This window comes from Herpailurus yagouaroundi, unplaced genomic scaffold (genome assembly GCF_014898765.1).
Source record: "Herpailurus yagouaroundi ecotype Mexico unplaced genomic scaffold, PumYag 188, whole genome shotgun sequence".
NCBI classification, from domain to species: Eukaryota; Metazoa; Chordata; class Mammalia; order Carnivora; family Felidae; genus Herpailurus; species Herpailurus yagouaroundi.
Window position 1 is genome coordinate 12,676,028 of NW_024412419.1, and position 16,098 is coordinate 12,692,125.

Genomic DNA, 16,098 nt, shown 5'->3' on the forward strand with positions numbered 1-16,098 from the left:
CCTATGCTACAAGATTGTTGTGAGGTTCAAATGAGAACAGGTCTGAATATTTTTTTTTTTTTTTTTTTTTTTTTTAATGTGCTGTTTAGAGCAAATAAAGCAAAAACAGCAAAATACCACAAATCTATTACTGAAAGGTCTTAGTCTTAAAGGACACAGACTTTTCAGGGCCCACTGTAGAAACCATTCACTTCTTATCAAATAATGGTTGAAGCCCTATGCATTCCAAGAATTGCTCTTACGTACGTACTTTCAGAAAATCTGTTATTGTCCATTGTGTTGAGGATGTCAACTGTACGTCTTCTCTCATCGGGACCCATGAGTGAGTTTGGTGCCTTCTCCATCTTCTTCCTTGGCCTCCTACCTGAACCATCCCTAAACTCTTCCTCTATCATCTTTTTCCTAGGTTCCCTTCACCTGCGGTAGCAGCCATCATGGCATCTGCTTTTAGCTCAGCTTGTCGAGACAGTGCCGCTAAATGAAAGCAGGCCTGTCTGTTAGAGGGAGCTGAGTATACTTGTGCTTGTGCTCAGTTAGGTAAGGCACTTGAACTTTCCTAGAGGCCTTGCAGAGTTACGGTGTCTTCATCCCAATGGGTAGCTGTCATGGGAGGAGTCCAGGTACTGGGGTAGCCAATGGCGAAGCTATTTGGATCCTCAGGAGGATCTCTGAGCACTTTTCATTCACTATCATCTTCTAGAAGAGGTCTTCATTTACTATCAGAGTCTCTGCATTGATCTTTCAGGTTCAGCTGTCTCACTGGTACAATTGGGATTCCAACACTAAGAATATCGTTCTTTCAGGACGGTTGGAAGGAACAGATTGAAATGATCATGTTCAGGAATCAACTCTGTAAATGTTGACCTCCCATGTATATCAGTGAACTAGAGCTTCCAGAACAATATACCGCAGGCTGGGTGGCTTAAATCACAGAAATTTATTTCCTCATAGTTCTGGAGGCTGGACGTCCAAGATCAAGGTGTCAGCAGGGTTGGTTTCTGGTGAAGTCTCTCTCCTTCTTTCTGTGTCCTCACATGGCCTTCCCTTGATATGCACACAACCCTGTGCATCTCCTTTTGTGATACGGACACCAATCCTGTTGGTTTAGGGCCCCACCATTATGATCTCATTTAATCTTAATTGCCTCCTAAAAGCCTTGTTTCTGAATACAGTCACAACGAGTGCTAGGGATTCAACGCATGAATTTAGAGGGAGACACAATTCAGTCCATAACACCCAGTGTTCATGCAGAACAATATTATTATAATGCTCGTCTTGGAAACAAACACGAATAGGCCACACATTTTTTCCAAGGTGAAATCTTTGGAAAGTGAATCATCAGTAGGAACATTTCCAGAATAAAATTAGATTGTGCCCTTTCACCTCTTTATGCACCCGAATTCCAGCTGTCCGTCCAGCCCATATCAGACTGCATTTCTTCATTACAAATACCCCTTGGAGATCTGTGCAGTCACTGAACAGGGAATCATTTCCCCAGGGATCCTGCTGATCCTGGCCGGCACTCAGAGCTTTCTCAGCTTCTGGGCTGTGAGCATAGATGTGGGCCCTGGACTTCCCGGAGTTTTCCTCTCACCAGCTTCTCACCTGGAGCTATGCCATGGAATAATGCAGTTTCTATCTGCAGCTCAGGATAACTGACTGACTGAGAACAATCCTTGTTTGTTTGCTTGCCCAGCATTGAAAGGGCCAAATAAAAAATCATTCTTCTGAATAGAAATCCTATTTGGGGCGATTTCTATCAGGGGCCATCTCATCCATTGGCTGAGCTGTGGACTGTAGAAGAGAGACTCAGGGGGCAGACCACTGAGGATGGGAGGAACCTTGTCCAGGACAGGAAAGTAAGATCCCTATTCTTGCTCAGCCTGGGCATGAAGAGGAAATGAGTCAGAGGCTCCTATGAAGCAAACAGCAGCAGGAATGGAACCAAAATACCTATTATTAAGGATAACTCTTGATCAAACTAAAAGATTCTTTATTTCAAGGCTTCTTTTGGTCCTAAGCTATTTCCAGTAAAAAAAAAAAAAAAAAGAAATGAGTTTATAGAGCAGAAAAGGGACAAGTGCCTTCTCGTATTCACTTGGGGCTGCTTAGCCAATTCATTCAGCTCTTTGTCATGGGGCAAGTTGGGTCTGGGGACTGAAGGAGAGAGGTCAAGTCTTCCAACTCAGAGCTGGGGATGGTTGGAGACAGAAGCTGGAAGGAGCTCAGTAGAGAGCCAGCCCTCCAGTGTGTCCTATGCTGGGGGTGGAGGGGTGGTGCCCTGGCTTAAACTGCATTCTCTGTGCTTCTGAATTAATGTTACCATTTCTCCATTTTGTTCCTGTAGGTATAGTCATGCATTTATTTAACAAAGGCAACAGAACAGGAATGCTGGACACTGGAAATGCAGAGATTACTGGGAGACATCAGGACACTTGAAATCTGGAGGAGGAAACCTAAGAGGTGGGTGGGAACCAGGTTTGGTTTATTCAGCTGCTTAAATATGTCACTGAGGACGCAGTTCTCTGTTATACCAACTACAGCCTCTATTTCAACCTGAAGCCTTTGTTGGCTCACAATTGTGGCCAGTAGTAGAGTAAAGGGGGCTATTCACTGTCTTGTCCATACCCACAGGGGAGAGAGAAAGCCTCTTCTCAAACCATAAAACTTCCATGGGGCCAACTTAGATGCATAACCCTGGTCCTGTCACTATTGTTAGTGCAATGCCATCCTGGGACCCAATGCCATTCTGATCCCAACTCTTGAAGGAGTCAGAGGTACCACGATGGGCTGAGACAAGCCAGAAGTCTCAGATGAGTGTGAAACCACTTTGCTGGTCCACACTGGGAAGATGGGATGGGGCCTTAGAAGAAGCCATTGCACAAACCATACCAGATGATATATAGCCCATAAAACCTAAAATATTTAAAAGTTTACCAAACGCTGCTCTTCTAATAGAGTAGTATTAAAATTTTAGCAACGTCGGAAATGATTTTTTACATTGTTATGACTAAGTGAACATTGCTTATTGTAAGCCCAAGTGATGCACTGTGATAATATTCCCTTGTACATTTTTTTGAATCTGGTCTTAATAATTGTACTGATTTTTCACCAGTCCAGTTTTTCAACTCTCTTCAATCATTGCCAGGCTCTAGAAAATGTATTGAATGTCTATTAATGTTATTTTTTTAAGCATAATTTATTGTCAAACTGGCTTACATACAACACCGAGAGCTCATCCCAACAAGTGCCCTCCTCAATGCCCATGTCCCATTTTCCCCTCTCCCCCACCAGCCCCCATCAGCCCTCAGTTTGTTCTCTGTATTTAAGAGTCTCTTGTGGTTTGCCTCCCTCCCTTTGTGTTTGTAACTATTCCCCCCCCCACCTCCTTCCCCTATGGCCTTCTGTTAAGTTTCTCAACATCCACATTGCTTTTAAATCCCAAAAATGTTTTGCATCGTGGGTCAATGTTTGTGTCCCCCAAAACCCATATGTTGAATCCCTGATGTGATGGTATTTGGAGGGGGAGGCTTTGGGAGGTACCTAGCTCATGAGGGCGGAGCCATGGTAAATCAGATTTGTGCCCCTACAAGAACAGAGAGATGATCTTCCTCTTCTGTGTACCTTTTTTGTTCTATTTTTATCTCAAAAAACTTGTGGAAATCTATTATCCACAATATTATCTGTGGATAATATCTGTGGAAATATTATCTGCTTAATATTTCCATTCTTGTTCCCTTTGTCATTGTGGGTTTATACTTGTTTTTTTTTCCTTTGTTAGTATTTTAGTTGGAGGAGAGTTCATCAAAGCCTATGGTCAATATATTCTGCTTAACTGTAGGTGTAAATAACTCTACTACAGCTAGAATGTTAAGGAAAAGACAGAGGTGCAGAATGTACTATGAGGGATCCAAGGATTTCCCTTTGGTGATTGTCATGGACAATTTCATGGGAAAAGGGGATACTTGAGCTCAACCTGATGGATTGATATTAATCAGGCAGGTGGATGTGGGGTATGGGAAAGCAGTTCAGGCAATGGAAGGATTAAGGGCAAAGGCAATAGGGTGGGGAAGGATGGGGCACTCAGAATAACATACACAGACCATTGTCTGATTTTCCTAGAGTCTTAGTTGTTCATTCCAGAAAAGGGCAGGGCAGAAACGAAAGATGGGAAGTAGAAAAAAGAAAAAAAAAAAAGCAGATTTTTCAATGTCAGGAAGGAAACAGGTGGACTCATTTTCCAAGGAAGACTAATCTACAGGTGTAAGGAGTCAATTGGTAAGAAATAGTTCACAGTAGAGGTGTTCAGAGCTGATGGTGTCTGCAATATTGTAATTCATAGGAAATGTATATTTGGTCTTTGTCCACCTTTCCTGGCTTACAGTTCCCAAGACCCTTGGAATTTCCATAGCAATAAAAGCAATGGGCATATCTTTGTTATAATATTTGGTCTCTTGTCCTTAGTTTCTGAGTCTTTCAGAGTCACAAAGGTGAAATGGGTGTCTTATTAGCCACAAGTTCCTTTCCAGAACAACAGGGTTTATGTTAAAGATGTATTTTTTGGAAAGCATGAAAGATGGGAGCTGGTTGCCAGGGAAACCCACCTGAATAGAGGGTTGGAACTTTCAGCCCCACCCCCTGACCTCTGGGGAGGAGGGAAGAGAGTGGAGATTGAGTTCAATCATTAATGGCCAAGGATTGAATCAATCATGTCTATGTAATGAAGCTTTCACAAAACCTTGAAAGGACAGGGTTCAGAGAGCTTCTGGTTTGGTGAGCACATGAAGATTTGGAGACAGTGAAGTGCTCAGAGAGGGTGTGGAAACTCTTGCACCCTTCCTACATACCTGGCCCTGTGCATCTCCTCCACCTGGCCGTTCTTGAATTATGTAACCTTTTATCGTAAACCAGTAAGTTCATAGGTAAAATGTTTCTCTGACTTCTGCCAGCCACTCTAGCAAATTAAACAAACCCAAAGTGGGGGGTTGTGGGAACCTCCAATCTATAGCAAGTTGGTCAGAAGCACAGATAATGACCCGGGCTTGATTCTGGTATCTGAAGTGGGCGATGGGGGATGGTAGGGATAGCTTGTAGGACTGAGCCCTTAACCCGTGGGATCTGACAGTATCTCCAGGTGGATAGTGTCAACATTGTGTTGAATTGTAGGACACTCACCTGGTGTCCTGAGCATGGCTTGATGATGTGATGGGGAAAAACTCCTCCACGCATTGTAATTGGTGATCAGAAATTTCAGTGTCTCAACATTTGCTCCAACAATGGAGTTGTTATTTTCTGGTTCTGTGCTAGGGGATAAATATGTATAACTGTAGGTCCCTGCACTCATGGAGCTCAGAGCCTGGGAAGAGCGGGCTGGTTAATAGTCAAACAAACATTACAAACGTAAAGATGGGATTGTGACAAAGAAAGTTCTCTGAAGGAGAGAAATTCAGGGGCTATGAGTCCCAGCTGAGAGATACTTGGCTCAGGAAGTTGGAGAAAACTTCCTGACTGAACGGCAGAATACTTGAATAGATTGAACTCTACAGTTGGATAAAATGGTTACCATTGAGTCTCCTAGAGTCTTACATAGGCTGGAAAAACCCATATTTCTCCGTCGGCAGACATGGCTTGGGGTGTCCTATGAGCTTGGACTCTGTCCTATAGACACAATTCGGTTTATCAGCACATGTAAGACTGAGCTTTGTTCTCAAGGTGTGGGGCTCAAGGTTAACATATAAACCGGTATTTCTTGAGTCTCATTATATGCCCAAAATTGTGCTCTTTCTCAAGAATTTATTTCATGAAATGTTCATTATAGTTTTATGAGCTAGCCAGATCCTCGTATAATTTCTACTTTATAAGTAAATAAATCTGGAGTTAGAGAAATGAATTATCTTATCAAAATGTCTTCTATAAGTGATGGGGCCAGAAACTGAACCTTGGTCTGTTTGAATCGTAAGATTGTCCTCTCAACCACTAAGATATGTGGTGCCCCACTTTTAGGGGAACAGTGATATGCTGGATGCCCTGAGCACACATTTGCACTCAGAGTTTAAAACCAACACAATCTCTGCCCTGGGTCAACCCTATAAGGTGGAAGGTATCTGTGTTCATACAGAACAACCTTTAGACCACAGGTCTCAGGAATGTTATCGAAATGAGCAAGGATTTTTCTCTAAATGCGTAGAGCATGAGAAGGCATTAGAAAAAATGAGGACTTTTCTTTCTTCTTACTGCCCAAAGCTCTGAGATGGTTAATGAAATTGATGGGTCAGGGCCCTCGGTTGCCTGAGGTTTATTAGTCTGATCTTTGAGTGGATCCAAACTGTAGGCACTCCAAACAGAGGCCACAAACCACAAGGCTGAGGCCCCGCTGATCTCCCTGCTTCTGAATGGCCCCACAGGACAGACAGACCCCATGGCCTCAGAAAGACTTATGAGCTTTGGCATCCTGTAGTGAAAAGAACAGGCATCTTCCCTCAGCCAACTGCCCTTAACACACTGAAAATATGATTCATGATTCATGAGAACTATTTCTTTCTTCAGAGGGACCCTCTGGCTTTGCTTTGGGTGCAGGAATAAGTTGGCCACAATCAACTCCCCTGAAGAAGTGGTTTCCCCACCACATAACTCTTCATTCTGAGGACAATGGCTTTGCTCAATGTGGTAAAGGGGAAGTTTAACCAAAGGAAAAACTGAGCCCACACTGATAAAACATCACTGTTATCAACAGACTGCCAGGTGTGAGAGCTGAAGCACCCTCGCCTTGCGATGACTTTGGGGGCACCCTCGGTATGTGTTTCCCAACTAACTGCCCCCCAGCATGGATGTGTCCCCCCCTAGAACCACTGGCAATGCCAGAGTTCAAGCAATTTGGCCGTTTAAACTGCGACTTACTCTCCAACTCTCCTGCATGCCTCACATAATTACATTTACCAAGGTTCACAGTTACACATTTACTAAAGGATATGACACTCACCTTTCTGGAGGCAGCCTCTGCAGCACCATGGAAGCCGCTTATGACTTGGAGTAGCTCCTGGTGTTGATTACCACATGCCTATTATATGTCAGAGAACTGTATTCGATGTTTGTCCTTGTTCTCGGATTTAATCCCCACCAGACTCTATCAGGAGAGTAGTAATTGTCTATTTTTAGAAATGGGTGCAAAGGATTAAGCTACTTTCTTAAGGTAGCATAGACGTTACAGAGCAGGATTTAAACCAGGGACGTCTGATGCAGAGGAATGTGCTTAGGCTGTCGTGCAAATGTCCCTATCTATTTTAATACGTGAACCAGGTCTCAGGGAGAACAGAGAATGGAAATCACATATGTTCCTGTATGCAATTCAGAAAGATCTTCAGTTCCCCCTAAATCCAAAAGTGTAAAGTTTTCCTGATTAAGAAACAGAGATGCCTACGTTTTTAACTTCCAAGTGGGAACTATGGCCCTTCTAGCGGACACCTTCCCTTGCAGGGAAAGCTTTCAGGTGTGAAGATGGAATCATGTGGGACAAGAAGTATATCCTTTCTTCTCAAAGGGGAAGAGTAACCCAGGGCTGGGTCTCTAATCCCACTCCCTGCCCAGCCAATGAAGGTGGGGACCAGGGAAGCCCCTGAATCCTAGAAGGCCATGCCCACCCCTCAGACAAATTAACTAGGGAAGATTCATATTTGGTCTGGTGCAGGAGCCACACACAGAGATCGCAAGGTTTTTATTTGATATATAATTTATAACACATACAACAAATTATACAGTAAGTTAACAAGGTAGACATGAATGTTATTTATTTTTAAAAAATGAATGTACAAGTATTTGGGGAAGCATGTGATCATGGAGGTTTCTTTTCTTTTTTTTTTTTTTTTTAGATGCTGATACATGTGTATTTTCCTAAAAGTTTTGAGACAACCATAATCTAAAGGGGGAGACTGATGCGACCGGAAAGCAGTACAAAGTACCATTGGGGTGATTACAAGGTGAAAACACTATGTTTGCACCTGGTCCTGGGAAAGGGGCAATAAAGGTGTAGAAGGAAAAGACTATCATTAGATATTATTATTATTATTATTATTATTATTAATGGTGATAGTAGCACTGGATAGACATACTGTTTAGACATTTAAACTATCAATAGATATTATTTTCAATTATTTAGATATTGTTATTAGTAGCACTATTTAGGCAATTTCGTTTGAATTTTCAGAGTTCTCCCCTCCCTTTTCCTTTTACAGGCTTTGGAATGGCTTAGAAGCTGCATCTAGGACATTATTCCTAAGGAAAGAAGCCTCCTTTACCGTGAAGGCCTGCCGATGTCGGGAGCTTCCTGCTCCCCCAGCAAAGCCTCTCCACACCTGTCGTACCTTAGGGTCTGAGGAGGGAGCGCTGGGGTGGAGTGGGCTCCGACCTCATGCTCCTGTCTCTACAGTTGCTCTTCCTTCCCTTTTTCCTCCTTCAGAGAACTGATGCATTGTTCATCCTCTTCGTGGGGTCCCTCATCACTAAACTCTGCATATCTGCTAATCATCAAAATGGCCCCTGGAGTCAATTTCCTAACATTCTGTCTGTCGTCTCCTCTCTGCTTCTACCAGTATGACCTTCCTTCATACCACCATCATTTATTGCTTAGAATACCACCACAGCTTCCTAAGCTTCCTCCCTGCTTCCAGACACACTTCTTTTAGTCAATCTTTACTCTACAGAGTAAACTTTCCAAAGCACACATGTGGGCCAAGCACTCCTGTTGAAACATTCTTCCTTTGTCCCTCATTCCCTAACTTGGTAAACCATGACCTCCACAGTCTGGCCTCAAGCTTGAATTCCCAACACAATCTGCCATGCTGCCTACATTCCAGACGTACACTATACATTTGACTTGTTTCTAGAATTTTCTTCAGAATGTTCCATGTGCCTTTCCCTTTCTTTCTCTATGGCACAATCTTTCCTGTCTTACAAAGCCTTGTTCCCAGGTTTTGTGACTCAGTTCCTAGACCATAGGAACAACTGATCCGGGTGTCTACTGCACCATAGCTCTTATGACCCTGTTGTCACTGTATATTTACATACCTATCTACCCTGTTAGATGAAGAGTTCCTTGGGGCACCTGAGTGGCTCAGTCAGTTAAGCATCCAGCTCTTGACTTTGGCTCAGGTCATGATCTCACGGTTTGTGGGTTCGAGCCCCAAGTTGGGTTCTGCACTGACAGTGTGGATCCTGCTTCTGATTCTCTGTCTCCCTCTGTCTCTGCCCCTCCTCCACTCGTGAGCTCTGTCTCGTCTCTCTCTCAAAATAAACAAACAAACAAACTTAAAATAAGAGAGTTCCTTGAGGAGGAATAGTGTCCTTTCATCATACTCTCTACACCAGTGGCTCTAGGCAGTTTTGAGTACCACGGTAGTTAAGCTGAATTCCTTCCTCCAATACAGGTCTTGACTGTCTCAACTAGTCAAGAGCCATGCATTTCCTCAATGAGAATTTTAAAGTCACTCAAACAGATAATGGCCATTACTGGATCTAAATATGATTGGCTTACTACCAACATGGTTCCACTAAGGGTTAAGAAATGCATTTTGCTTTGGAATCTAGAAATAAACCATCCTAGATAAAGCATCTGAATTCTGGTCAGAGTAGTTAGTACTCTAGGGAGGCACTAACACTCATTCACAATCAGGCTGCAAGATAAAAACCTCTTTTCTATCCTTAGCCTCAACCCTCTCTTGGTGGTCCAGACAGCCCAGGATACATGTGGGAATGACAAACATGGTTAGAATCAACTGGTACATATACAAAAGGGGGATGGAAGTCAGAAATGTTGAGATACATTTCAGAGATCAACATATTCTGGGAGTCCAAGAACGAAGGTATTTGGAGGAAAACCCACACCAGGTGAAGGCAGCTAGGGAGGGGCTGTCTAGGATTTCAGTGAATCTTTCAGTCATTACTGGGATAAGGCGATTCAGGTTTTTCTCCTACACCAGCTGTCCTTTCCTCTCTATTCCTCTTTATATTCTTTTGTGTACTCTTTCTTCCTTCCTTTTAGTCACTCAACCCTCAGAGGCATGCCAGCTCCTCTATATCTTTTCTAGAGACTGAGTGAAGGGGGAGTGATTACCATCACCTCTAGGCAGCTAGAGGAGAAGAGCTAAGGACATAAAAGTGAGCCACTTAGCTGGATACTTCTCATGCCCAGATTCAACTGTAAGGCTTTAAGAGGCTTTACTAGCAAGGACAAAGGATTGACCAATGCTCTGAAAAATACCAACCCAGGCTGCTGCAAGAAAACAGATCTCTTTAACTCTAGCTAAAATTCAGTGGGTGGAAGAATCTTAGTGGCCTTATCCATGGAATGGGAAATGATGTGTGTCTTCTGAAGGTAAAAAGCTACCTGCACTGAGTAGGAATGCTAGATGAATCCTGGTATCTGGTTGGCTTCATTGAAAGCAAGAAAAGGATCTTGTGTTGGGTTTAGAACTTCTGCATACGGTTGCATAGATTGTGCTCTGTTCAACTTTAGGAGATGCCATTTGCTTAACCTCTATAAGGTGATAATCACATACACTGTAATGTAAGTGAATCGCCCTAGAGTTGAGCAGTACATAAGCCACGTAAAGGGAAAACCTCTGACATGCCAGAGCAATCCTGGACCTCCAGTGACATAACTCCCACGGTTCAGTTGGATGAGCTTAATTTCTGGTTGGAAGGATACATGCATACTCTGGGGAACTTCTCCTCTAGAAGGAATATCAGGACCCATGTCTAACAAAAGACTTTTCCTGGGAGACTGATGTCAGAACTGATGTCATTTGCTTGCATAACAAAATCCAAACAAACAAGGCTTTCTTTTTTGTCCCCTCAGGAAATTGAAGAAGGAACTAAGAGTGGTTGAAGAGACACACGTGAATAAAGGAACCTGCTTTCTCTGTGGGAAATGGAAGGAATTTGATGAGAAGTAACTTCCCCGATGCAAGAGTAGACAACTCAAATGGGGTGCTGGTTTTTAGTGACTCGTTTTTTTTTTTTTTTAATGTTTACTTTTGAGAAAGAGAGCACAAGCAGGGAAGGGGCAGAAAGAGAGAGGGAGAGAGAGAATCCCAAGCAGGCTCCATGAATGGAGCCTGGAATGTACCCAGCAGGCTCCAGAGCCTGATACAGGGCTTGAACTCACAAACCATGAGATCATGAGATCATGACCTGAACCGAAGTCAGATGTTTAACAGACTGAGCCACCCAGGCATCCCCAAACATGGCAATTTAAAGAGAGTTTCTGCACTAGAATTTTTGAGGTGAGGTGAAAGGGATAGGAATAGTTCTTATACAGTACCTTGGAAGTGTCAGCACTATAGTGAGGTTCTACCGCAGCCTGAGATGTGCACATACGAGGATACCCCAAACCATGCCTCAACCCTCTAAAAGCTGGACAGTTACTGATCTTGCCCCTGGGTCTAATGAGAGCCACAGCAAACTGAACAGGGGAAGTAGGTTTGCTTTGGACTAGCATCTCCCAACCCAAACTTGTCACAAGGGACCATGTCCTTTTGACCTGGCCGTGACTCATGCTCCTGCCCATGTCCTCTGCTCTACCCATCTTTACCTTTGCATTTTATTTTTTCAGTCTGGGCAACCTCTGTATAATCTCACCTCCTCTGATGGCTTCAATTACAAGACATAAACTGATGATTTCCACAACTGGTCTTATCTCCAGCCCAGATTCTCCTCTGAACTCCAGACTCACAGTTCTAATCATCATCCAGGGGACAGCTCTAGTCGGACGTGTTATACTGAGGCTCTTTCTCCAAACCCACAATATCAAGATAAATTTGTATTTTGTTCTCTGCCCTTCTGTGATCAATTGGTTCTACACTTAGGGATGAATTGATTAAAGAGATATGATTCATATCATCCCTTAAAACCTCAATAATTCCCATTTTATAGGTGGGGTAAAATGAGACCTGAGGCTGATGTACACTGAGCCCAGAAGGTAAAAGTCTCATATAAGGTCGTTTATACTAAACAACAGACTTGCAATCTCAATGTACATTTTTATGAAGTCCAAACTTATGATTTTTAGTACATGATTCTAGGCTTAGGTTAGAATAATTTGTTTAACCGTATCGGTATTTAACATAAGGCCATTTCTTGGGCGCTTGGAAATCAGGTTTAAGTATCGTTGAAATTATCGTTACTATGCCCCTCTGGGTTTTGTATAATAACATTTACTGCCTCCACCCACCAACTCCAGCCCAGCAGCCTCCAGAACTTTGTGTTTCAGGTGTGTAAAGCTAGGCCTCAGCAACAACAAGAGTATTCTCTCACCATTACTTAACATTTCTGTTCAATGCTTAAAATAGAAATGGTGAAGAATGCATTGCCTTAGGTAAACCGTATCTGTTTATGATAAACCAAGGTTTGCAAGAGGATATTTTAAAAAGACTCATGACATATCTCTTTTGTACTTCAAAGGCCATTTGGTCCTGAGTCCAACAGGCAAAGTGGTTATTATGGTCCCATGTGGGAAAAGGCGGGTGAGGCTGGAATGTACCCAGTAAACATGAAACCCCATCCACAGAGCTCCACTTGCTCTCACTGCCCTGGTGAGGCTAATTGGAGGAGAGCAACCTTTTTTGAGAAAGGAAAGAAATTTCTGGATTTGAAGCAGATGTCTGGACCTTGCCGAATCTACACTGCAGGCTTTTAAAGGAAATATTGCAATAATTAGGAGTCCGGTTTGAAGTCAATGTGTTGCTGTAAAAATTAAGGATGTTTATAACTGTGGGAAGGTTCTCTTTAAAAACCCAATTCTGATTCCAATTTGCTAGCAAATTGCATCCTGGCCCCATGGAAGGAGTGATCAGGGGACCTGTTTAATAGATCAGGATCCTCAGTGTCCGAAGAAGAGTATTCGTTGATGTTGATGAAAAGTAAATATGAATTCTCATGTAGCATCCAGAATTTAAACAGAATATTTTCTCAGTTGATTTACAAAAAAGAAAAGAAAGACAAAAAAAAAAACCCAAAAAACAGAAAAGAAGGCTTGGCTTTCCTTGTGTGGTCCCTGGAATGGGAAATCTAGCATTTGCTGAAATCACAGTAGGTTTTCAGATATTGGTTAGTCAAGAAACACCATATTATATTCAATTTCAGCAGAGTCAAGGACAAGAAATTAGAGAATATGTGGATTGAGTTTCCCTGCAGTCATGGATAATTATTAATTTTGAGGGGGAAAACATTTGACTTGCATGCCCCAGAAAGGGAAAAAGGTTTCAGTTTATCAATCAGTCCACAGTAAGACCAAGCAGAAAACGCTGTAGTGAAAGGAGGTTGGAGGAAGATACACTTGAGTGCAAAGCCGGTTTCTCTTACACAGTTTTGTGACCATGACATTGTTGAGCCTTGATTCCTCAACTCTATTAGGGATAATGATATCTACCGTTCATTGTCGTTTTGAGAATTGATTATAATAGCACATGTAAAGCACCTATCATGGCAAGGGGGCATCGTAGAGACATAAGGAAAAGAGAACTCTCCTCCATTCCCATCGATATGCCATATGCACACACTGCCCTATTTGTCAGCTCCCAGTCCTTCATTCACATATCAGTAGGTCAATGGCGTTGTTGGGACAATACAACTTATAGCAGCACAGAGAGGAAGGGAAGGAAGCTATATTAGTCAACTAAATGTTACTAAATGCCTCTTCTTCTTTTTAGTAATAGAACACCCAAGTTATAGTTGGGCACAGGATTTCTCAGCTAAATACTACATTTCTTGCTTCTCTTGCAGTGAGGTGTACAACGTGACCAGATTCTGTGTGCGGATGTGACGACGCGCACAATTTCTACATCATGCCACTTGTCCTTTACCTGTTGTTTGTCTTCTCATGGATATAACACGCACGCAATGATAGTAAGCCAATTTTTCCCTACAGATGAAGGCAATATCTCAATGGATGGAAAGACACAAAAACAGAAGAAGCCTGGGTGCCTGGATGACTCTGTGAAGCAGAGCTTCTCAGGCCTCTGGGATCATCTGTCTCTTCAGGCTTTTATATTAGAGAAAACAATAAAACTATTTTGCTTCGGTCATTTTTATTTTGCTCATTGTTACAGCACTTCAACATACACCCCACTACTACAGTAACTTAACTGTACTGCGTTCTGAAGTACCAATTAGGTCACGTCAGTCATTTGATCCAGAAACTGCTGTAGCCCCGCATTTTTCATCAATGAATTGCATTTAGGGTATCCCAGGCATGACTGGTGACAAGATTAAGAATGGCCAGCTCTGGGGCAGAGAGGACACCACCAGCCTAGCTGCAGGGTGGCTATGGGCCGTTAATAAAGGGAGATCACTGTGGACAGGTGGCTTGAGACCACCTCTCAAGGGGTGTAGTTGATCCTTGGGCTCAAATGAGGGGCTGTATTTGATCATAGAACCAGCTTCAGACTGTTAGGTTTAGGAAGTAATTTGGGGGACTTCTGTCTAGCCTGGCTGAATTCTACATGATTGACTTTGATTTATCTATCCCCAAGCCTTCATCTTTTAGAGGCCCCTTTTGAATATGCAAAGACACACTGAATTGGCACTGAGCGTCTTCTTTAAGGCCTCCCTCAAATGCCACCTGATTCTTAAAGCCTCCCCTCATTGCCCTTCATTGTCCCAGTCAGGTTGAATTCCAAGCTCCCCTATGCTCCGCAACATTTAGTTGCTCACTCATTAATTCAGAGGTCATTAATTTAACAGAATTTATTGAACATTTACTATGTGCCTGGTCAGGTACTGAGAATTCAGATATGCCTAAAAATTAGCCCTCATTTCCATGGAGTATGCAGTCTAGACTCTATCAATACTCACTGTCAATGACTGGGCTTCCCCTTCATGACAGGTCTTTTGAAAGTGTTCTACATGGAGAGAAAGCCTTTGTCTTCAGGAAGCCCATGATTTACAATTATTATTAAATACGGTCCTCATTTTAGTTCTGCCTTATAATTATAGACAGTTATGTCGTACACTTGGACCTCTCAGTAGATGAATTCTTCACGAGTGGAAACTGTGTTGAATTTATCTGTGGTCCTCTCCCCCTCCACAGAAAATATTTTGGGCCTAGTGTATACTAAATATTCTGCAAATGTTTGTTGAAACTAAATCCATGCATCCCTTCAAAATCAGGCATCTCCATTCTATAAAGCCAAAGGCGCATGTGGAGCCATTTTTAATTTCTCAATCATCATTAAGCACCATCAAACTAATTATTACCAAGGGAATAATTTTAAAACACAGAGCAAGCCTATCTGCTTCAATGCTCTTCCCCACTTTTCCTTTGCTAATGGGAAAAGACGGTGATACTTCATTTCTTCGCAATGTTTTCCAGAAACACTTTCTTTTGTAACTGGGAAAATTCGAGTGGTTTTTCAACTTCATTTATGAGGCAGTAACTGTGTGAATGGGTTTTACACTTCATTTATAAAGTAGCAACTGAAGTACATGTGTAAAAGTTATTTTGAACTAATTAAAAAAAATAATGTTTATTTTCGGGGGGCGGGGCAGAGAGAGAGGGAGATACAGAATCTGAAGCAGGCTCCAGGCTGTCAGCACAGAGCCCGACGCGGGGCTCGAACTCACGGACCATGAGATCATGACCTGAGCCGAAGTCGGACGCTTAACCGACCGAGCCACCCAGGCATCCTGATTTTGAACTAATTTTTTTAAGACTTTGTGATTTTTCAGTACCAAATTCCACATTTGCAAAAAAAAGGATAAATTCATGTCTCAAGACACTTACTTAGCTCATTTTGCTTGGAGGACGATACATTAATTTAGAAAAATGTATCCCCATATTCTAATAAAACACCAACTATAACATATTAATTTTTTATTGCCAGTTGAATAAAAGTCTAATGCATAGTGACACATATAGGCCAGAGCTATGTTGCTCCCAACCAATAAAGAGAAAGTCAAAGAACTAATCTTAAAGATTGGATGTAAGGAAAGCTTTAAAATATCATTCAGAGACTCAAAGAAACATCTTGAAGAAAGCATCAAATAGAAACACTTGCCTAGTACTAGCCTCCGTTAAGCGTGGTACCTCTAGCAATTACCCCAAATACG

General features: G+C 42.4%; 2 long non-coding RNA genes across 3 annotated transcripts in view; one reads left to right on the plus strand and one right to left on the minus strand.

Annotated features, from left to right (window-relative positions):
* LOC121044132 (uncharacterized) overlaps window positions 1–7,096 on the minus strand; it is a 16,977-nt gene extending 9,881 nt beyond the window's left edge. The window contains exons 1-2 of one of the 2 annotated variants that reach the window (XR_005797152.1): window positions 6,980–7,096; window positions 5,176–5,298 (exon numbers count right to left, since the gene is read on the minus strand). This is a non-coding gene — a long non-coding RNA (uncharacterized LOC121044132). Of the gene's footprint in view, window positions 1–5,175; window positions 5,304–6,979 lie in introns of both variants that reach the window. The other variant, XR_005797151.1, reaches the window with a different exon arrangement.
* Window positions 442–8,003, plus strand: LOC121044133 (uncharacterized). Its single transcript, XR_005797153.1, has 3 exons — window positions 442–537; window positions 2,348–2,463; window positions 7,866–8,003. It is a non-coding gene; the product is annotated as an uncharacterized LOC121044133 (long non-coding RNA).
* Window positions 8,004–16,098: the final 8,095 nt, after the last annotated feature.